The sequence below is a fragment of the Syngnathus typhle genome, linkage group LG1, assembly GCF_033458585.1.
Source record: "Syngnathus typhle isolate RoL2023-S1 ecotype Sweden linkage group LG1, RoL_Styp_1.0, whole genome shotgun sequence".
Lineage (NCBI taxonomy): Eukaryota > Metazoa > Chordata > Actinopteri > Syngnathiformes > Syngnathidae > Syngnathus > Syngnathus typhle.
This window is the reverse complement of record NC_083738.1, coordinates 419,168-443,641: the sequence shown is the minus strand read 5'-3', so window position 1 is coordinate 443,641 and position 24,474 is coordinate 419,168.

Below are 24,474 nucleotides of genomic sequence, written 5' to 3'. Positions count from 1 at the left end.
AAACATAAACCAAACGTTGGAGGTGGTCATTTCTTCATGCGCAGTGATAAACTCGGCACTCTAAAGCACCCGAGAGCGTTTTTTTCGATGCCAACCTAACCAGAGTGACGGGAGCGGCACAATTCAGAAAAAGTGCTCAGCTCGCCGAGAAAATGCGATTTAAGCAATAAAATTAAAAATGCTTATAAAACATAAACCAAACGTTGGAGTTGGTCATTTCTTCATGCGCAGTGATAAACTCGGCACTCTAAAGCACCCGAGAGCGTTTTTTTCGATGCCAACCTAACCAGAGTGACGGGAGCGGCACAATTCAGAAAAAGTGCTCAGCTCGCCGAGAAAATGCGATTTAAGCAATAAAATTAAAAATGCTTATAAAACATAAACCAAACGTTGGAGGTGGTCATTTCTTCATGCGCAGTGATAAACTCGGCACTCTAAAGCACCCAAGAGCGTTTTTTTCGATGCCAACCTAACCAGAGTGACGGGAGCGGCACAATTCAGAAAAAGTGCTCAGCTCGCCGAGAAAATGCGATTTAAGCATTAAAATTAAAAATGCTTATAAAACATAAACCAAACGTTGTAGATGGTCATTTCTTATTACGCAGTAATAAAGTCGGCACTCTAAAGCACCCGAGAGCGTTTTTTTCGATGCCAACCTAACCAGAGTGACGGGAGCGGCACAATTCAGAAAAAGCGCTCAGCTTGCCGAGAAAATGCGATTTAAGCAATAAAATTAAAAATGCTTATAAAACATAAACCAAACGTTGGAGGTGGTCATTTCTTCATGCACAGTGATAAACTCGGCACTCTAAAGCACCCGAGAGCGTTTTTTTCGATGCCAACCTAACCAGAGTGACGGGAGCGGCACAATTCAGAAAAAGTGCTCAGCTCGCCGAGAAAATGCGATTTAAGCAATAAAATTAAAAATGCTTATAAAACATAAACCAAACGTTGTAAATGGTCATTTCTTATTACGCAGTAATAAACTCGGCACTCTAAAGCACCCGAGAGCGTTTTTTTCGATGCCAACCTAACCAGAGTGACGGGAGCGGCACAATTCAGAAAAAGCGCTCAGCTCGCCGAGAAAATGCGATTTAAGCAATAAAATTAAAAATGCTTATAAAACATAAACCAAACGTTGGAGGTGGTCATTTCTTCATGCACAGTGATAAACTCGGCACTCTAAAGCACCCGAGAGCGTTTTTTTCCATGCCAACCTAACCAGAGTGACGGGAGCGGCACAATTCAGAAAAAGTGCTCAGCTCGCCGAGAAAATGCGATTTAAGCAATAAAATTAAAAATGCTTATAAAACATAAACCAAACGTTGGAGGTGGTCATTTCTTCATGCGCAGTGATAAACTCGGCACTCTAAAGCACCCGAGAGCGTTTTTTTCGATGCCAACCTAACCAGAGTGACGGGAGCGGCACAATTCAGAAAAAGTGCTCAGCTCGCCGAGAAAATGCGATTTAAGCAATAAAATTTAAAATGCTTATAAAACATAAACCAAACGTTGTAGATGGTCATTTCTTATTACGCAGTAATAAACTCGGCACTCTAAAGCACCCGAGAGCGTTTTTTTCCATGCCAACCTAACCAGAGTGACGGGAGCGGCACAATTCAGAAAAAGTGCTCAGCTCGCCGAGAAAATGCGATTTAAGCAATAAAATTAAAAATGCTTATAAAACATAAACCAAACGTTGGAGGTGGTCATTTCTTCATGCGCAGTGATAAACTCGGCACTCTAAAGCACCCGAGAGCGTTTTTTCCCATGCCAACCTAACCAGAGTGACGGGAGCGGCACAATTCAGAAAAAGTGCTCAGCTCGCCGAGAAAATGCGATTTAAGAAATAAAATTAAAAATGCTTATAAAACATAAACCAAACGTTGGAGGTGGTCATTTCTTCATGCGCAGTGATAAACTCGGCACTCTAAAGCACCCGAGAGCGTTTTTTTCGATGCCAACCTAACCAGAGTGACGGGAGCGGCACAATTCAGAAAAAGTGCTCAGCTCGCCGAGAAAATGCGATTTAAGCAATAAAATTAAAAATGCTTATAAAACATAAACCAAACGTTGGAGGTGGTCATTTCTTCATGCGCAGTGATAAACTCGGCACTCTAAAGCACCCGAGAGCGTTTTATTTGATGCCAACCTAACCAGAGTGACGGGAGCGGCACAATTCAGAAAAAGTGCTCAGCTCGCCGAGAAAATGCGATTTAAGCAATAAAATTAAACATGCTTATAAAACATAAACCAAACGTTGGAGGTGGTCATTTCTTCATGCGCAGTGATAAACTCGGCACTCTAAAGCACCCAAGAGCGTTTTTTTCGATGCCAACCTAACCAGAGTGACGGGAGCGGCACAATTCAGAAAAAGCGCTCAGCTCGCCGAGAAAATGCGATTTAAGCAATAAAATTAAAAATGCTTATAAAACATAAACCAAACGTTGGAGGTGGTCATTTCTTCATGCGCGGTGATAAACTCGGCACTCTAAAGCACCCGAGAGCGTTTTTTTCGATGCCAACCTAACCAGAGTGACGGGAGCGGCACAATTCAGAAAAAGCGCTCAGCTCGCCGAGAAAATGCAATTTAAGCAATAAAATTAAAAATGCTTATAAAACATAAACCAAACGTTGGAGGTGGTCATTTCTTCATGCGCAGTGATAAACTCGGCACTCTAAAGCACCCGAGAGCGTTTTTTTCGATGCCAACCTAACCAGAGTGACGGGAGCGGCACAATTCAGAAAAAGCGCTCAGCTCGCCGAGAAAATGCGATTTAAGCAATAAAATTAAAAATGCTTATAAAACATAAACCAAACGTTGGAGGTGGTCATTTCTTCATGCGCAGTGATAAACTCGGCACTCTAAAGCACCCGAGAGCGTTTTTTTCGATGCCAACCTAACCAGAGTGACGGGAGCGGCACAATTCAGAAAAAGCGCTCAGCTCGCCGAGAAAATGCGATTTAAGCAATAAAATTAAAAATGCTTATAAAACATAAACCAAACGTTGGAGGTGGTCATTTCTTCATGCGCAGTGATAAATTCGGCACTCTAAAGCACCCGAGAGCGTTTTTTTCGATGCCAACCTAACCAGAGTGACGGGAGCGGCACAATTCAGAAAAAGTGCTCCTCGCCGAGAAAATGCGAGTTAAGCAATAAAATTAAAAATGCTTATAAAACATAAACCAAACGTTGGAGGTGGTCATTTCTTCATGCGCAGTGATAAACTCGGCACTCTAAAGCACCCGAGAGCGTTTTTTTCGATGCCAACCTAACCAGAGTGACGGGAGCGGCACAATTCAGAAAAAGTGCTCAGCTCGCCGAGAAAATGCGATTTAAGCAATAAAATTAAAAATGCTTATAAAACATAAACCAAACGTTGGAGTTGGTCATTTCTTCATGCGCAGTGATAAACTCGGCACTCTAAAGCACCCGAGAGCGTTTTTTTCGATGCCAACCTAACCAGAGTGACGGGAGCGGCACAATTCAGAAAAAGTGCTCAGCTCGCCGAGAAAATGCGATTTAAGCAATAAAATTAAAAATGCTTATAAAACATAAACCAAACGTTGGAGGTGGTCATTTCTTCATGCGCAGTGATAAACTCGGCACTCTAAAGCACCCGAGAGCGTTTTTTTCGATGCCAACCTAACCAGAGTGACGGGAGCGGCACAATTCAGAAAAAGTGCTCAGCTCGCCGAAAAAATGCGATTTAAGCAATAAAATTAAAAATGCTTATAAAACATAAACCAAACGTTGGAGGTGGTCATTTCTTCATGCGCAGTGATAAACTCGGCACTCTAAAGCACCCGAGAGCGTTTTTTTCCATGCCAACCTAACCAGAGTGACGGGAGCGGCACAATTCAGAAAAAGTGCTCAGCTCGCCGAGAAAATGCGATTTAAGCAATAAAATTAAAAATGCTTATAAAACATAAACCAAACGTTGGAGGTGGTCATTTCTTCATGCGCAGTGATAAACTCGGCACTCTAAAGCACCCGAGAGCGTTTTATTTGATGCCAACCTAACCAGAGTGACGGGAGCGGACACAATTCAGAAAAAGTGCTCAGCTCGCCGAGAAAATGCGATTTAAGCAATAAAATTAAACATGCTTATAAAACATAAACCAAACGTTGGAGGTGGTCATTTCTTCATGCGCAGTGATAAACTCGGCACTCTAAAGCACCCGAGAGCGTTTTTTTCGATGCCAACCTAACCAGAGTGACGGGAGCGGCACAATTCAGAAAAAGCGCTCAGCTCGCCGAGAAAATGCGATTTAAGCAATAAAATTAAAAATGCTTATAAAACATAAACCAAACGTTGGAGGTGGTCATTTCTTCATGCGCAGTGATAAATTCGGCACTCTAAAGCACCCGAGAGCGTTTTTTTCGATGCCAACCTAACCAGAGTGACGGGAGCGGCACAATTCAGAAAAAGTGCTCAGCTCGCCGAGAAAATGCGATTTAAGCAATAAAATTAAAAATGCTTATAAAACATAAACCAAACGTTGGAGGTGGTCATTTCTTCATGCGCAGTGATAAACTCGGCACTCTAAAGCACCCGAGAGCGTTTTTTTCGATGCCAACCTAACCAGAGTGACGGGAGCGGCACAATTCAGAAAAAGTGCTCAGCTCGCCGAGAAAATGCGATTTAAGCAATAAAATTAAAAATGCTTATAAAACATAAACCAAACGTTGGAGTTGGTCATTTCTTCATGCGCAGTGATAAACTCGGCACTCTAAAGCACCCGAGAGCGTTTTTTTCGATGCCAACCTAACCAGAGTGACGGGAGCGGCACAATTCAGAAAAAGTGCTTAGCTCGCCGAGAAAATGCGATTTAAGCAATAAAATTAAAAATGCTTATAAAACATAAACCAAACGTTGGAGGTGGTCATTTCTTCATGCGCAGTGATAAACTCGGCACTCTAAAGCACCCGAGAGCGTTTTTTTCGATGCCAACCTAACCAGAGTGACGGGAGCGGCACAATTCAGAAAAAGTGCTCAGCTCGCCGAGAAAATGCGATTTAAGCAATAAAATTAAAAATGCTTATAAAACATAAACCAAACGTTGGAGGTGGTCATTTCTTCATGCGCAGTGATAAACTCGGCACTCTAAAGCACCCGAGAGCGTTTTTTTCCATGCCAACCTAACCAGAGTGACGGGAGCGGCACAATTCAGAAAAAGTGCTCAGCTCGCCGAGAAAATGCGATTTAAGCAATAAAATTAAAAATGCTTATAAAACATAAACCAAACGTTGGAGGTGGCCATTTCTTCATGCGCAGTGATAAACTCGGCACTCTAAAGCACCCGAGAGCGTTTTTTTCCATGCCAACCTAACCAGAGTGACGGGAGCGGCACAATTCAGAAAAAGTGCTCAGCTCGCCGAGAAAATGCGATTTAAGCAATAAAATTAAAAATGCTTATAAAACATAAACCAAACGTTGGAGGTGGCCATTTCTTCATGCGCAGTGATAAACTCGGCACTCTAAAGCACCCGAGAGCGTTTTTTTCCATGCCAACCTAACCAGAGTGACGGGAGCGGCACAATTCAGAAAAAGTGCTCAGCTCGCCGAGAAAATGCGATTTAAGCAATACAATTAAAAATGCTTATAAAACATAAACCAAACGTTGGAGGTGGTAATTTCTTCATGCGCAGTGATAAACTCGGCACTCTAAAGCACCCGAGAGCGTTTTTTTCCATGCCAACCTAACCAGAGTGACAGGAGCGGCACAATTCAGAAAAAGTGCTCAGCTCGCCGAGAAAATGCGATTTAAGCAATAAAATTAAAAATGCTTATAAAACATAAACCAAACGTTGGAGGTGGTCTTTTCTTCATGCGCAGTGATAAACTCGGCACTCTAAAGCACCCGAGAGCGTTTTTTTCCATGCCAACCTAAACAGAGTGACGGGAGCGGCACAATTCAGAAAAAGTGCTCAGCTCGCCGAGAAAATGCGATTTAAGCAATAAAATTAAAAATGCTTATAAAACATAAACCAAACGTTGTAGATGGTCATTTCTTATTACGCAGTAATAAACTCGGCACTCTAAAGCACCCAAGAGCGTTTTTTTCCATGCCAACCTAACCAGAGTGACAGGAGCGGCACAATTCAGAAAAAGTGCTCAGCTCGCCGAGAAAATGCGATTTAAGCAATAAAATTAAAAATGCTTATAAAACATAAACCAAACGTTGGAGGTGGTCATTTCTTCATGCACAGTGATAAACTCGGCACTCTAAAGCACCCGAGAGCGTTTTTTTCCATGCCAACCTAACCAGAGTGACGGGAGCGGCACAATTCAGAAAAAGTGCTCAGCTCGCCGAGAAAATGCGATTTAAGCAATAAAATTAAAAATGCTTATAAAACATAAACCAAACGTTGGAGGTGGTCATTTCTTCATGCGCAGTGATAAACTCGGCACTCTAAAGCACCCGAGAGCGTTTTTTTCGATGCCAACCTAACCAGAGTGACGGGAGCGGCACAATTCAGAAAAAGTGCTCAGCTCGCCGAGAAAATGCGATTTAAGCAATAAAATTAAAAATGCTTATAAAACATAAACCAAACGTTGGAGGTGGTCATTTCTTCATGCGCAGTGATAAACTCGGCACTCTAAAGCACCCGAGAGCGTTTTTTTCCATGCCAACCTAACCAGAGTGACGGGAGCGGCACAATTCAGAAAAAGTGCTCAGCTCGCCGAGAAAATGCGATTTAAGCAATAAAATTAAAAATGCTTATAAAACATAAACCAAACGTTGTAGATGGTCATTTCTTATTACAAAGTAATAAACTCGGCACTCTAAAGCACCCGAGAGCGTTTTTTTCCATGCCAACCTAACCAGAGTGACGGGAGCGGCACAATTCAGAAAAAGTGCTCAGCTCGCCGAGAAAATGCGATTTAAGCAATAAAATTAAAAATGCCTATAAAACATAAACCAAACGTTGGAGGTGGTCATTTCTTCATGCGCAGTGATAAACTCGGCACTCTAAAGCACCCGAGAGCGTTTTTTTCGATGCCAACCTAACCAGAGTGACGGGAGCGGCACAATTCAGAAAAAGTGCTCAGCTCGCCGAGAAAATGCGATTTAAGCAATAAAATTAAAAATGCTTATAAAACATAAACCAAACGTTGTAGATGGTCATTTCTTATTACGCAGTAATAAACTCGGCACTCTAAAGCACCCGAGAGCGTTTTTTTCCATGCCAACCTAACCAGAGTGACGGGAGCGGCACAATTCAGAAAAAGCGCTCAGCTCGCCGAGAAAATGCGATTTAAGCAATAAAATTAAAAATGCTTATAAAACATAAACCAAACGTTGGAGGTGGTCATTTCTTCATGCGCAGTGATAAACTCGGCACTCTAAAGCACCCGAGAGCGTTTTTTTCGATGCCAACCTAACCAGAGTGACGGGAGCGGCACAATTCAGAAAAAGCGTTCAGCTCGCCGAGAAAATGCGATTTAAGCAATAAAATTAAAAATGCTTATAAAACATAAACCAAACGTTGGAGGTGGTCATTTCTTCATGCACAGTGATAAACTCGGCACTCTAAAGCACCCGAGAGCGTTTTTTTCCATGCCAACCTAACCAGAGTGACGGGAGCGGCACAATTCAGAAAAAGTGCTCAGCTCGCCGAGAAAATGCGATTTAAGCAATAAAATTAAAAATGCTTATAAAACATAAACCAAACGTTGGAGGTGGTCATTTCTTCATGCGCAGTGATAAACTCGGCACTCTAAAGCACCCGAGAGCGTTTTTTTCGATGCCAACCTAACCAGAGTGACGGGAGCGGCACAATTCAGAAAAAGTGCTCAGCTCGCCGAGAAAATGCGATTTAAGCAATAAAATTAAAAATGCTTATAAAACATAAACCAAACGTTGGAGGTGGTCATTTCTTCATGCGCAGTGATAAACTCGGCACTCTAAAGCACCCAAGAGCGTTTTTTTCGATGCCAACCTAACCAGAGTGACGGGAGCGGCACAATTCAGAAAAAGTGCTCAGCTCGCCGAGAAAATGCGATTTAAGCAATAAAATTAAAAATGCTTATAAAACATAAACCAAACGTTGGAGGTGGTCATTTCTTCATGCGCAGTGATAAACTCGGCACTCTAAAGCACCCAAGAGCGTTTTTTTCGATGCCAACCTAACCAGAGTGAAGGGAGCGGCACAATTCAGAAAAAGCGCTCAGCTCGCCGAGAAAATGCGATTTAAGCAATAAAATTAAAAATGCTTATAAAACATAAACCAAACGTTGGAGGTGGTCATTTCTTCATGCGCAGTGATAAACTCGGCACTCTAAAGCACCCGAGAGCGTTTTTTTCGATGCCAACCTAACCAGAGTGACGGGAGCGGCACAATTCAGAAAAAGTGCTCAGCTCGCCGAGAAAATGCGATTTAAGCAATAAAATTAAAAATGCTTATAAAACATAAACCAAACGTTGGAGTTGGTCATTTCTTCATGCGCAGTGATAAACTCGGCACTCTAAAGCACCCGAGAGCGTTTTTTTCGATGCCAACCTAACCAGAGTGACGGGAGCGGCACAATTCAGAAAAAGTGCTCAGCTCGCCGAGAAAATGCGATTTAAGCAATAAAATTAAAAATGCTTATAAAACATAAACCAAACGTTGGAGGTGGTCATTTCTTCATGCGCAGTGATAAACTCGGCACTCTAAAGCACCCAAGAGCGTTTTTTTCGATGCCAACCTAACCAGAGTGACGGGAGCGGCACAATTCAGAAAAAGTGCTCAGCTCGCCGAGAAAATGCGATTTAAGCATTAAAATTAAAAATGCTTATAAAACATAAACCAAACGTTGTAGATGGTCATTTCTTATTACGCAGTAATAAAGTCGGCACTCTAAAGCACCCGAGAGCGTTTTTTTCGATGCCAACCTAACCAGAGTGACGGGAGCGGCACAATTCAGAAAAAGCGCTCAGCTTGCCGAGAAAATGCGATTTAAGCAATAAAATTAAAAATGCTTATAAAACATAAACCAAACGTTGGAGGTGGTCATTTCTTCATGCACAGTGATAAACTCGGCACTCTAAAGCACCCGAGAGCGTTTTTTTCGATGCCAACCTAACCAGAGTGACGGGAGCGGCACAATTCAGAAAAAGTGCTCAGCTCGCCGAGAAAATGCGATTTAAGCAATAAAATTAAAAATGCTTATAAAACATAAACCAAACGTTGTAAATGGTCATTTCTTATTACGCAGTAATAAACTCGGCACTCTAAAGCACCCGAGAGCGTTTTTTTCGATGCCAACCTAACCAGAGTGACGGGAGCGGCACAATTCAGAAAAAGCGCTCAGCTCGCCGAGAAAATGCGATTTAAGCAATAAAATTAAAAATGCTTATAAAACATAAACCAAACGTTGGAGGTGGTCATTTCTTCATGCGCAGTGATAAACTCGGCACTCTAAAGCACCCGAGAGCGTTTTTTTCGATGCCAACCTAACCAGAGTGACGGGAGCGGCACAATTCAGAAAAAGTGCTCAGCTCGCCGAGAAAATGCGATTTAAGCAATAAAATTAAAAATGCTTATAAAACATAAACCAAACGTTGGAGGTGGTCATTTCTTCATGCGCAGTGATAAACTCGGCACTCTAAAGCACCCGAGAGCGTTTTATTTGATGCCAACCTAACCAGAGTGACGGGAGCGGCACAATTCAGAAAAAGTGCTCAGCTCGCCGAGAAAATGCGATTTAAGCAATAAAATTAAACATGCTTATAAAACATAAACCAAACGTTGGAGGTGGTCATTTCTTCATGCGCAGTGATAAACTCGGCACTCTAAAGCACCCAAGAGCGTTTTTTTCGATGCCAACCTAACCAGAGTGACGGGAGCGGCACAATTCAGAAAAAGCGCTCAGCTCGCCGAGAAAATGCGATTTAAGCAATAAAATTAAAAATGCTTATAAAACATAAACCAAACGTTGGAGGTGGTCATTTCTTCATGCGCGGTGATAAACTCGGCACTCTAAAGCACCCGAGAGCGTTTTTTTCGATGCCAACCTAACCAGAGTGACGGGAGCGGCACAATTCAGAAAAAGTGCTCAGCTCGCCGAGAAAATGCGATTTAAGCAATAAAATTAAAAATGCTTATAAAACATAAACCAAACGTTGGAGGTGGTCATTTCTTCATGCGCAGTGATAAAATCGGCACTCTAAAGCACCCGAGAGCGTTTTTTTCGATGCCAACCTAACCAGAGTGACGGGAGCGGCACAATTCAGAAAAAGTGCTCAGCTTGCCGAGAAAATGCGATTTAAGCAATAAAATTAAAAATGCTTATAAAACATAAACCAAACGTTGGAGGTGGTCATTTCTTCATGCGCAGTGATAAACTCGGCACTCTAAAGCACCCGAGAGCGTTTTTTTCGATGCCAACCTAACCAGAGTGACGGGAGCGGCACAATTCAGAAAAAGCGCTCAGCTCGCCGAGAAAATGCGATTTAAGCAATAAAATTAAAAATGCTTATAAAACATAAACCAAACGTTGGAGGTGGTCATTTCTTCATGCGCAGTGATAAACTCGGCACTCTAAAGCACCCGAGAGCGTTTTTTTCGATGCCAACCTAACCAGAGTGACGGGAGCGGCACAATTCAGAAAAAGCGCTCAGCTCGCCGAGAAAATGCGATTTAAGCAATAAAATTAAAAATGCTTATAAAACATAAACCAAACGTTGGAGGTGGTCATTTCTTCATGCGCAGTGATAAATTCGGCACTCTAAAGCACCCGAGAGCGTTTTTTTCGATGCCAACCTAACCAGAGTGACGGGAGCGGCACAATTCAGAAAAAGTGCTCCTCGCCGAGAAAATGCGAGTTAAGCAATAAAATTAAAAATGCTTATAAAACATAAACCAAACGTTGGAGGTGGTCATTTCTTCATGCGCAGTGATAAACTCGGCACTCTAAAGCACCCGAGAGCGTTTTTTTCGATGCCAACCTAACCAGAGTGACGGGAGCGGCACAATTCAGAAAAAGTGCTCAGCTCGCCGAGAAAATGCGATTTAAGCAATAAAATTAAAAATGCTTATAAAACATAAACCAAACGTTGGAGTTGGTCATTTCTTCATGCGCAGTGATAAACTCGGCACTCTAAAGCACCCGAGAGCGTTTTTTTCGATGCCAACCTAACCAGAGTGACGGGAGCGGCACAATTCAGAAAAAGTGCTCAGCTCGCCGAGAAAATGCGATTTAAGCAATAAAATTAAAAATGCTTATAAAACATAAACCAAACGTTGGAGGTGGTCATTTCTTCATGCGCAGTGATAAACTCGGCACTCTAAAGCACCCGAGAGCGTTTTTTTCGATGCCAACCTAACCAGAGTGACGGGAGCGGCACAATTCAGAAAAAGTGCTCAGCTCGCCGAAAAAATGCGATTTAAGCAATAAAATTAAAAATGCTTATAAAACATAAACCAAACGTTGGAGGTGGTCATTTCTTCATGCGCAGTGATAAACTCGGCACTCTAAAGCACCCGAGAGCGTTTTTTTCCATGCCAACCTAACCAGAGTGACGGGAGCGGCACAATTCAGAAAAAGTGCTCAGCTCGCCGAGAAAATGCGATTTAAGCAATAAAATTAAAAATGCTTATAAAACATAAACCAAACGTTGGAGGTGGTCATTTCTTCATGCGCAGTGATAAACTCGGCACTCTAAAGCACCCGAGAGCGTTTTATTTGATGCCAACCTAACCAGAGTGACGGGAGCGGACACAATTCAGAAAAAGTGCTCAGCTCGCCGAGAAAATGCGATTTAAGCAATAAAATTAAACATGCTTATAAAACATAAACCAAACGTTGGAGGTGGTCATTTCTTCATGCGCAGTGATAAACTCGGCACTCTAAAGCACCCGAGAGCGTTTTTTTCGATGCCAACCTAACCAGAGTGACGGGAGCGGCACAATTCAGAAAAAGCGCTCAGCTCGCCGAGAAAATGCGATTTAAGCAATAAAATTAAAAATGCTTATAAAACATAAACCAAACGTTGGAGGTGGTCATTTCTTCATGCGCAGTGATAAATTCGGCACTCTAAAGCACCCGAGAGCGTTTTTTTCGATGCCAACCTAACCAGAGTGACGAGAGCGGCACAATTCAGAAAAAGTGCTCAGCTCGCCGAGAAAATGCGATTTAAGCAATAAAATTAAAAATGCTTATAAAACATAAACCAAACGTTGGAGGTGGTCATTTCTTCATGCGCAGTGATAAACTCGGCACTCTAAAGCACCCGAGAGCGTTTTATTTGATGCCAACCTAACCAGAGTGACGGGAGCGGCACAATTCAGAAAAAGTGCTCAGCTCGCCGAGAAAATGCGATTTAAGCAATAAAATTAAACATGCTTATAAAACATAAACCAAACGTTGGAGGTGGTCATTTCTTCATGCGCAGTGATAAACTCGGCACTCTAAAGCACCCAAGAGCGTTTTTTTCGATGCCAACCTAACCAGAGTGACGGGAGCGGCACAATTCAGAAAAAGCGCTCAGCTCGCCGAGAAAATGCGATTTAAGCAATAAAATTAAAAATGCTTATAAAACATAAACCAAACGTTGGAGGTGGTCATTTCTTCATGCGCGGTGATAAACTCGGCACTCTAAAGCACCCGAGAGCGTTTTTTTCGATGCCAACCTAACCAGAGTGACGGGAGCGGCACAATTCAGAAAAAGTGCTCAGCTCGCCGAGAAAATGCGATTTAAGCAATAAAATTAAAAATGCTTATAAAACATAAACCAAACGTTGGAGGTGGTCATTTCTTCATGCGCAGTGATAAAATCGGCACTCTAAAGCACCCGAGAGCGTTTTTTTCGATGCCAACCTAACCAGAGTGACGGGAGCGGCACAATTCAGAAAAAGTGCTCAGCTTGCCGAGAAAATGCGATTTAAGCAATAAAATTAAAAATGCTTATAAAACATAAACCAAACGTTGGAGGTGGTCATTTCTTCATGCGCAGTGATAAACTCGGCACTCTAAAGCACCCGAGAGCGTTTTTTTCGATGCCAACCTAACCAGAGTGACGGGAGCGGCACAATTCAGAAAAAGCGCTCAGCTCGCCGAGAAAATGCGATTTAAGCAATAAAATTAAAAATGCTTATAAAACATAAACCAAACGTTGGAGGTGGTCATTTCTTCATGCGCAGTGATAAACTCGGCACTCTAAAGCACCCGAGAGCGTTTTTTTCGATGCCAACCTAACCAGAGTGACGGGAGCGGCACAATTCAGAAAAAGCGCTCAGCTCGCCGAGAAAATGCGATTTAAGCAATAAAATTAAAAATGCTTATAAAACATAAACCAAACGTTGGAGGTGGTCATTTCTTCATGCGCAGTGATAAATTCGGCACTCTAAAGCACCCGAGAGCGTTTTTTTCGATGCCAACCTAACCAGAGTGACGGGAGCGGCACAATTCAGAAAAAGTGCTCCTCGCCGAGAAAATGCGAGTTAAGCAATAAAATTAAAAATGCTTATAAAACATAAACCAAACGTTGGAGGTGGTCATTTCTTCATGCGCAGTGATAAACTCGGCACTCTAAAGCACCCGAGAGCGTTTTTTTCGATGCCAACCTAACCAGAGTGACGGGAGCGGCACAATTCAGAAAAAGTGCTCAGCTCGCCGAGAAAATGCGATTTAAGCAATAAAATTAAAAATGCTTATAAAACATAAACCAAACGTTGGAGTTGGTCATTTCTTCATGCGCAGTGATAAACTCGGCACTCTAAAGCACCCGAGAGCGTTTTTTTCGATGCCAACCTAACCAGAGTGACGGGAGCGGCACAATTCAGAAAAAGTGCTCAGCTCGCCGAGAAAATGCGATTTAAGCAATAAAATTAAAAATGCTTATAAAACATAAACCAAACGTTGGAGGTGGTCATTTCTTCATGCGCAGTGATAAACTCGGCACTCTAAAGCACCCGAGAGCGTTTTTTTCGATGCCAACCTAACCAGAGTGACGGGAGCGGCACAATTCAGAAAAAGTGCTCAGCTCGCCGAAAAAATGCGATTTAAGCAATAAAATTAAAAATGCTTATAAAACATAAACCAAACGTTGGAGGTGGTCATTTCTTCATGCGCAGTGATAAACTCGGCACTCTAAAGCACCCGAGAGCGTTTTTTTCCATGCCAACCTAACCAGAGTGACGGGAGCGGCACAATTCAGAAAAAGTGCTCAGCTCGCCGAGAAAATGCGATTTAAGCAATAAAATTAAAAATGCTTATAAAACATAAACCAAACGTTGGAGGTGGTCATTTCTTCATGCGCAGTGATAAACTCGGCACTCTAAAGCACCCGAGAGCGTTTTATTTGATGCCAACCTAACCAGAGTGACGGGAGCGGACACAATTCAGAAAAAGTGCTCAGCTCGCCGAGAAAATGCGATTTAAGCAATAAAATTAAACATGCTTATAAAACATAAACCAAACGTTGGAGGTGGTCATTTCTTCATGCGCAGTGATAAACTCGGCACTCTAAAGCACCCGAGAGCGTTTTTTTCGATGCCAACCTAACCAGAGTGACGGGAGCGGCACAATTCAGAAAAAGCGCTCAGCTCGCCGAGAAAATGCGATTTAAGCAATAAAATTAAAAATGCTTATAAAACATAAACCAAACGTTGGAGGTGGTCATTTCTTCATGCGCAGTGATAAATTCGGCACTCTAAAGCACCCGAGAGCGTTTTTTTCGATGCCAACCTAACCAGAGTGACGGGAGCGGCACAATTCAGAAAAAGTGCTCAGCTCGCCGAGAAAATGCGATTTAAGCAATAAAATTAAAAATGCTTATAAAACATAAACCAAACGTTGGAGGTGGTCATTTCTTCATGCGCAGTGATAAACTCGGCACTCTAAAGCACCCGAGAGCGTTTTTTTCGATGCCAACCTAACCAGAGTGACGGGAGCGGCACAATTCAGAAAAAGTGCTCAGCTCGCCGAGAAAATGCGATTTAAGCAATAAATTTAAAAATGCTTATAAAACATAAACCAAACGTTGGAGGTGGTCATTTCTTCATGCGCAGTGATAAACTCGGCACTCTAAAGCACCCGAGAGCGTTTTTTTCGATGCCAACCTAACCAGAGTGACGGGAGCGGCACAATTCAGAAAAAGTGCTCAGCTTGCCGAGAAAATGCGATTTAAGCAATAAAATTAAAAATGCTTATAAAACATAAACCAAACGTTGGAGGTGGTCATTTCTTCATGCGCAGTGATAAACTCGGCACTCTAAAGCACCCGAGAGCGTTTTTTTCGATGCCAACCTAACCAGAGTGACGGGAGCGGCACAATTCAGAAAAAGCGCTCAGCTCGCCGAGAAAATGCGATTTAAGCAATAAAATTAAAAATGCTTATAAAACATAAACCAAACGTTGGAGGTGGTCATTTCTTCATGCGCAGTGATAAACTCGGCACTCTAAAGCACCCGAGAGCGTTTTTTTCGATGCCAACCTAACCAGAGTGACGGGAGCGGCACAATTCAGAAAAAGCGCTCAGCTCGCCGAGAAAATGCGATTTAAGCAATAAAATTAAAAATGCTTATAAAACATAAACCAAACGTTGGAGGTGGTCATTTCTTCATGCGCAGTGATAAATTCGGCACTCTAAAGCACCCGAGAGCGTTTTTTTCGATGCCAACCTAACCAGAGTGACGGGAGCGGCACAATTCAGAAAAAGTGCTCAGCTCGCCGAGAAAATGCGATTTAAGCAATAAAATTAAAAATGCTTATAAAACATAAACCAAACGTTGGAGGTGGTCATTTCTTCATTCGCAGTGATAAACTCGGCACTCTAAAGCACCCGAGAGCGTTTTTTTCGATGCCAACCTAACCAGAGTGACGGGAGCGGCACAATTCAGAAAAAGTGCTCAGCTCGCCGAGAAAATGCGATTTAAGCAATAAAATTAAAAATGCTTATAAAACATAAACCAAACGTTGGAGTTGGTCATTTCTTCATGCGCAGTGATAAACTCGGCACTCTAAAGCACCCGAGAGCGTTTTTTTCGATGCCAACCTAACCAGAGTGACGGGAGCGGCACAATTCAGAAAAAGTGCTTAGCTCGCCGAGAAAATGCGATTTAAGCAATAAAATTAAAAATGCTTATAAAACATAAACCAAACGTTGGAGGTGGTCATTTCTTCATGCGCAGTGATAAACTCGGCACTCTAAAGCACCCGAGAGCGTTTTTTTCGATGCCAACCTAACCAGAGTGACGGGAGCGGCACAATTCAGAAAAAGTGCTCAGCTCGCCGAGAAAATGCGATTTAAGCAATAAAATTAAAAATGCTTATAAAACATAAACCAAACGTTGGAGGTGGTCATTTCTTCATGCGCAGTGATAAACTCGGCACTCTAAAGCACCCGAGAGCGTTTTTTTCCATGCCAACCTAACCAGAGTGACGGGAGCGGCACAATTCAGAAAAAGTGCTCAGCTCGCCGAGAAAATGCGATTTAAGCAATAAAATTAAAAATGCTTATAAAACATAAACCAAACGTTGGAGGTGGCCATTTCTTCATGCGCAGTGATAAACTCGGCACTCTAAAGCACCCGAGAGCGTTTTTTTCCATGCCAACCTAACCAGAGTGACGGGAGCGGCACAATTCAGAAAAAGTGCTCAGCTCGCCGAGAAAATGCGATTTAAGCAATAAAATTAAAAATGCTTATAAAACATAAACCAAACGTTGGAGGTGGCCATTTCTTCATGCGCAGTGATAAACTCGGCACTCTAAAGCACCCGAGAGCGTTTTTTTCCATGCCAACCTAACCAGAGTGACGGGAGCGGCACAATTCAGAAAAAGTGCTCAGCTCGCCGAGAAAATGCGATTTAAGCAATAAAATTAAAAATGCTTATAAAACATAAACCAAACGTTGGAGGTGGTAATTTCTTCATGCGCAGTGATAAACTCGGCACTCTAAAGCACCCGAGAGCGTTTTTTTCCATGCCAACCTAACCAGAGTGACAGGAGCGGCACAATTCAGAAAAAGTGCTCAGCTCGCCGAGAAAATGCGATTTAAGCAATAAAATTAAAAATGCTTATAAAACATAAACCAAACGTTGGAGGTGGTCTTTTCTTCATGCGCAGTGATAAACTCGGCACTCTAAAGCACCCGAGAGCGTTTTTTTCCATGCCAACCTAAACAGAGTGACGGGAGCGGCACAATTCAGAAAAAGTGCTCAGCTCGCCGAGAAAATGCGATTTAAGCAATAAAATTAAAAATGCTTATAAAACATAAACCAAACGTTGTAGATGGTCATTTCTTATTACGCAGTAATAAACTCGGCACTCTAAAGCACCCAAGAGCGTTTTTTTCCATGCCAACCTAACCAGAGTGACGGGAGCGGCACAATTCAGAAAAAGTGCTCAGCTCGCCGAGAAAATGCGATTTAAGCAATAAAATTAAAAATGCTTATAAAACATAAACCAAACGTTGGAGGTGGTCATTTCTTCATGCACAGTGATAAACTCGGCACTCTAAAGCACCCGAGAGCGTTTTTTTCCATGCCAACCTAACCAGAGTGACGGGAGCGGCACAATTCAGAAAAAGTGCTCAGCTCGCCGAGAAAATGCGATTTAAGCAATAAAATTAAAAATGCTTATAAAACATAAACCAAACGTTGGAGGTGGTCATTTCTTCATGCGCAGTGATAAACTCGGCACTCTAAAGCACCCGAGAGCGTTTTTTTCGATGCCAACCTAACCAGAGTGACGGGAGCGGCACAATTCAGAAAAAGTGCTCAGCTCGCCGAGAAAATGCGATTTAAGCAATAAAATTAAAAATGCTTATAAAACATAAACCAAACGTTGGAGGTGGTCATTTCTTCATGCGCAGTGATAAACTCGGCACTCTAAAGCACCCGAGAGCGTTTTTTTCCATGCCAACCTAACCAGAGTGACGGGAGCGGCACAATTCAGAAAAAGTGCTCAGCTCGCCGAGAAAATGCGATTTAAGCAATAAAATTAAAAATGCTTATAAAACATAAACCAAACGTTGTAGATGGTCATTTCTTATTACGCAGTAATAAACTCGGCACTCTAAAGCACCCGAGAGCGTTTTTTTCCATGCCAACCTAACCAGAGTGACGGGAGCGGCACAATTCAGAAAAAGTGCTCAGCTCGCCGAGAAAATGCGATTTAAGCAATAAAATTAAAAATGCTTATAAAACATAAACCAAACGTTGGAGGTGGTCATTTCTTCATGCGCAGTGATCAACTCGGCACTCTAAAGCACCCGAGAGCGTTTTTTTCGATGCCAACCTAACCAGAGTGACGGGAGCGGCACAATTCAGAAAAAGTGCTCAGCTCGCCGAGAAAATGCGATTTAAGCAATAAAATTAAAAATGCTTATAAAACATAAACCAAACGTTGTAGATGGTCATTTCTTATTACGCAGTAATAAACTCGGCACTCTAAAGCACCCGAGAGCGTTTTTTTCCATGCCAACCTAACCAGAGTGACGGGAGCGGCACAATTCAGAAAAAGCGCTCAGCTCGCCGAGAAAATGCGATTTAAGCAATAAAATTAAAAATGCTTATAAAACATAAACCAAACGTTGGAGGTGGTCATTTCTTCATGCGCAGTGATAAACTCGGCACTCTAAAGCACCCGAGAGCGTTTTTTTCGATGCCAACCTAACCAGAGTGACGGGAGCGGCACAATTCAGAAAAAGCGTTCAGCTCGCCGAGAAAATGCGATTTAAGCAATAAAATTAAAAATGCTTATAAAACATAAACCAAACGTTGGAGGTGGTCATTTCTTCATGCACAGTGATAAACTCGGCACTCTAAATCACCCGAGAGCGTTTGTTTCGATGCCAACCTAACCAGAGTGACGGGAGCGGCACAATTCAGAAAAAGTGCTCAGCTCGCCGAGAAAATGCGATTTAAGCAATAAAATTAAAAATGCTTATAAAACATAAACCAAACGTTGGAGGTGGTCATTTCTTCATGCGCAGTGATAAACTCGGCACTCTAAAGCACCCGAGAGCGTTTTTTTCGATGCCAACCTAACCAGAGTGACGGGAGCGGCACAATTCAGAAAAAGTGCTCAGCTCGCCGAGAAAATGCGATTTAAGCAATAAAATTAAAAATGCTTATAAAACATAAACCAAACGTTGGAGGTGGTCATTTCTTCATGCGCAGTGATAAACTCGGCACTCTAAAGCACCCGAGAGCGTTTTATTCGATGCCAACCTAACCAGAGTGACGGGAGCGGCACAATTCAGAAAAAGTGCTCAGCTCGCCGAGAAAATGCGATTTAAGCAATAAAATTAAAAATGCTTATAAAACATAAACCAAACGTTGGAGGTGGTCATTTCTTCATGCCAGTGATAAACTCGGCACTCTAAAGCACCCGAGAGCGTTTTTTTCGATGCCAACCTAACCAGAGTGACGGGAGCGGCACAATTCAGAAAAAGCGCTCAGCTCGCCGAGAAAATGCGATTTAAGCAATAAAATTAAAAATGCTTATAAAACATAAACCAAACGTTGGAGGTGGTCATTTCTTCATGCGCGGTGATAAACTCGGCACTCTAAAGCACCCGAGAGCGTTTTTTTCGATGCCAACCTAACCAGAGTGACGGGAGCGGCACAATTCAGAAAAAGTGCTCAGCTCGCCGAGAAAATGCGATTTAAGCAATAAAATTAAAAATGCTTATAAAACATAAATCAAACGTTGGAGGTGGTCATTTCTTCATGCGCAGTGATAAACTCGGCACTCTAAAGCACCCGAGAGCGTTTTTTTCGATGCCAACCTAACCAGAGTGACGGGAGCGGCACAATTCAGAAAAAGTGCTCAGCTCGCCGAGAAAATGCGATTTAAGCAATAAAATTAAAAATGCTTATAAAACATAAACCAAACGTTGGAGTTGGTCATTTCTTCATGCGCAGTGATAAACTCGGCACTCTAAAGCACCCGAGAGCGTTTTTTTCGATGCCAACCTAACCAGAGTGACGGGAGCGGCACAATTCAGAAAAAGTGCTCAGCTCGCCGAGAAAATGCGATTTAAGCAATAAAATTAAAAATGCTTATAAAACATAAACCAAACGTTGGAGGTGGTCATTTCTTCATGCGCAGTGATAAACTCGGCACTCTAAAGCACCCGAGAGCGTTTTTTTCGATGCCAACCTAACCAGAGTGACGGGAGCGGCACAATTCAGAAAAAGTGCTCAGCTCGCCGAGAAAATGCGATTTAAGCAATAAAATTAAAAATGCTTATAAAACATAAACCAAACGTTGTAGATGGTCATTTCTTATTACGCAGTAATAAACTCGGCACTCTAAAGCACCCGAGAGCGTTTTTTTCGATGCCAACCTAACCAGAGTGACGGGAGCGGCACAATTCAGAAAAAGCGCTCAGCTCGCCGAGAAAATGCGATTTAAGCAATAAAATTAAAAATGCTTATAAAACATAAACCAAACGTTGGAGGTGGTCATTTCTTCATGCACAGTGATAAACTCGGCACTCTAAAGCACCCGAGAGCGTTTTTTTCGATGCCAACCTAACCAGAGTGACGGGAGCGGCACAATTCAGAAAAAGTGCTCAGCTCGCCGAGAAAATGCGATTTAAGCAATAAAATTAAAAATGCTTATAAAACATAAACCAAACGTTGTAAATGGTCCTTTCTTATTACGCAGTAATAAACTCGGCACTCTAAAGCACCCGAGAGCGTTTTTTCGATGCCAACCTAACCAGAGTGACGGGAGCGGCACAATACAGAAAAAGCGCTCAGCTCGCCGAGAAAATGCGATTTAAGCAATAAAATTAAAAATGCTTATAAAACATAAACCAAACGTTGGAGGTGGTCTTTTCTTCATGCGCAGTGATAAACTCGGCACTCTAAAGCACCCGAGAGCGTTTTTTTCCATGCCAACCTAAACAGAGTGACGGGAGCGGCACAATTCAGAAAAAGTGCTCAGCTCGCCGAGAAAATGCGATTTAAGCAATAAAATTAAAAATGCTTATAAAACATAAACCAAACGTTGTAGATGGTCATTTCTTATTACGCAGTAATAAACTCGGCACTCTAAAGCACCCGAGAGCGTTTTTTTCCATGCCAACCTAACCAGAGTGACGGGAGCGGCACAATTCAGAAAAAGTGCTCAGCTCGCCGAGAAAATGCGATTTAAGCAATAAAATTAAAAATGCTTATAAAACATAAACCAAACGTTGGAGGTGGTCATTTCTTCATGCGCAGTGATAAACTCGGCACTCTAAAGCACCCGAGAGCGTTTTTTTCGATGCCAACCTAACCAGAGTGACGGGAGCGGCACAATTCAGAAAAAGTGCTCAGCTCGCCGAGAAAATGCGATTTAAGCAATAAAATTAAAAATGCTTATAAAACATAAACCAAACGTTGGAGGTGGTCATTTCTTCATGCACAGTGATAAACTCGGCACTCTAAAGCACCCGAGAGCGTTTTTTTCCATGCCAACCTAACCAGAGTGACGGGAGCGGCACAATTCAGAAAAAGTGCTCAGCTCGCCGAGAAAATGCGATTTAAGCAATAAAATTAAAAATGCTTATAAAACATAAACCAAACGTTGGAGGTGGTCATTTCTTCATGCGCAGTGATAAACTCGGCACTCTAAAGCACCCGAGAGCGTTTTTTTCGATGCCAACCTAACCAGAGTGACGGGAGCGGCACAATTCAGAAAAAGTGCTCAGCTCGCCGAGAAAATGCGATTTAAGCAATAAAATTAAAAATGCTTATAAAACATAAACCAAACGTTGGAGGTGGTCATTTCTTCATGCGCAGTGATAAACTCGGCACTGTAAAGCACCCGAGAGCGTTTTTTTCCATGCCAACCTAACCAGAGTGACGGCAGCGGCACAATTCAGAAAAAGTGCTCAGCTCGCCGAGAAAATGCGATTTAAGCAATAAAATTAAAAATGCTTATAAAACATAAACCAAACGTTGGAGGTGGTCATTTCTTATTACGCAGTAATAAACTCGGCACTCTAAAGCACCCGAGAGCGTTTTTTTCCATGCCAACCTAACCAGAGTGACGGGAGCGGCACAATTCAGAAAAAGTGCTCAGCTCGCCGAGAAAATGCGATTTAAGCAATAAAATTAAAAATGCTTATAAAACATAAACCAAACGTTGTAAATGGTCATTTCTTATTACGCAGTAATAAACTCGGCACTCTAAAGCACCCGAGAGCGTTTTTTTCGATGCCAACCTAACCAGAGTGACGGGAGCGGCACAATTCAGAAAAAGTGCTCAGCTCGCCGAGAAAATGCGATTTAAGCAATAAAATTAAAAATGCTTATAAAACATAAACCAAACGTTGGAGGTGGTCATTTCTTCATGCGCAGTGATAAACTCGGCACTCTAAAGCACCCGAGAGCGTTTTATTCGATGCCAACCTAACCAGAGTGACGGGAGCGGCACAATTCAGAAAAAGCGCTCAGCTCGCCGAGAAAATGCGATTTAAGCAATAAAATTAAAAATGCTTATAAAACATAAACCAAACGTTGGAGGTGGTCATTTCTTCATGCGCGGTGATAAACTCGGCACTCTAAAGCACCCGAGAGCGTTTTTTTCCATGCCAACCTAACCAGAGTGACGGGAGCGGCACAATTCAGAAAAAGTGCTCAGCTCGCCGAGAAAATGCGATTTAAGCAATAAAATTAAAAATGCTTATAAAACATAAACCAAACGTTGGAGGTGGTCATTTCTTCATGCGCAGTGATAAACTCGGCACTCTAAAGCACCCGAGAGCGTTTTTTTCGATGCCAACCTAACCAGAGTGACGGGAGCGGCACAATTCAGAAAAAGTGCTCAGCTCGCCGAGAAAATGCGATTTAAGCAATAAAATTAAAAATGCTTATAAAACATAAACCAAACGTTGTAGATGGTCATTTCTTATTACGCAGTAATAAACTCGGAACTCTAAAGCACCCGAGAGCGTTTTTTTCCATGCCAACCTAACCAGAGTGACGGGAGCGGCACAATTCAGAAAAAGTGCTCAGCTCGCCGAGAAAATGCGATTTAAGCAATACAATTAAAAATGCTTATAAAACATAAACCAAACGTTGGAGGTGGTCATTTCTTCATGTGCAGTGATAAACTCGGCACTCTAAAGCACCCGAGAGCGTTTTTTTCCATGCCAACCTAACCAGAGTGACGGGAGCGGCACAATTCAGAAAAAGTGCTCAGCTCGCCGAGAAAATGCGATTTAAGCAATAAAATTAAAAATGCTTATAAAACATAAACCAAACGTTGGAGGTGGTCATTTCTTCATGCAGTGATAAACTCGGCACTCTAAAGCACCCGAGAGCGTTTTTTTCGATGCCAACCTAACCAGAGTGACGGGAGCGGCACAATTCAGAAAAAGTGCTCAGCTCGCCGAGAAAATGCGATTTAAGCAATAAAATTAAAAATGCTTATAAAACATAAACCAAACGTTGGAGTTGGTCATTTCTTCATGCGCAGTGATAAACTCGGCACTCTAAAGCACCCGAGAGCGTTTTTTTCGATGCCAACCTAACCAGAGTGACGGGAGCGGCACAATTCAGAAAAAGTGCTCAGCTCGCCGAGAAAATGCGATTTAAGCAATAAAATTAAAAATGCTTATAAAACATAAACCAAACGTTGGAGGTGGTCATTTCTTCATGCGCAGTGATAAACTCGGCACTCTAAAGCACCCAAGAGCGTTTTTTTCGATGCCAACCTAACCAGAGTGACGGGAGCGGCACAATTCAGAAAAAGCGCTCAGCTCGCCGAGAAAATGCGATTTAAGCAATAAAATTAAAAATGCTTATAAAACATAAACCAAACGTTGGAGGTGGTCATTTCTTCATGCACAGTGATAAACTCGGCACTCTAAAGCACCCGAGAGCGTTTTTTTCGATGCCAACCTAACCAGAGTGACGGGAGCGGCACAATTCAGAAAAAGTGCTCAGCTCGCCGAGAAAATGCGATTTAAGCAATAAAATTAAAAATGCTTATAAAACATAAACCAAACGTTGTAGATGGTCATTTCTTATTACGCAGTAATAAACTCGGCACTCTAAAGCACCCGAGAGCGTTTTTTTCGATGCCAACCTAACCAGAGTGACGGGAGCGGCACAATTCAGAAAAAGCGCTCAGCTCGCCGAGAAAATGCGATTTAAGCAATAAAATTAAAAATGCTTATAAAACATAAACCAAACGTTGGAGGTGGTCATTTCTTCATGCACAGTGATAAACTCGGCACTCTAAAGCACCCGAGAGCGTTTTTTTCGATGCCAACCTAACCAGAGTGACGGGAGCGGCACAATTCAGAAAAAGTGCTCAGCTCGCCGAGAAAATGCGATTTAAGCAATAAAATTAAAAATGCTTATAAAACATAAACCAAACGTTGGAGGTGGTCATTTCTTCATGCGCAGTGATAAACTCGGCACTCTAAAGCACCCGAGAGCGTTTTTTTCGATGCCAACCTAACCAGAGTGACGGGAGCGGCACAATTCAGAAAAAGTGCTCAGCTCGCCGAGAAAATGCGATTTAAGCAATAAA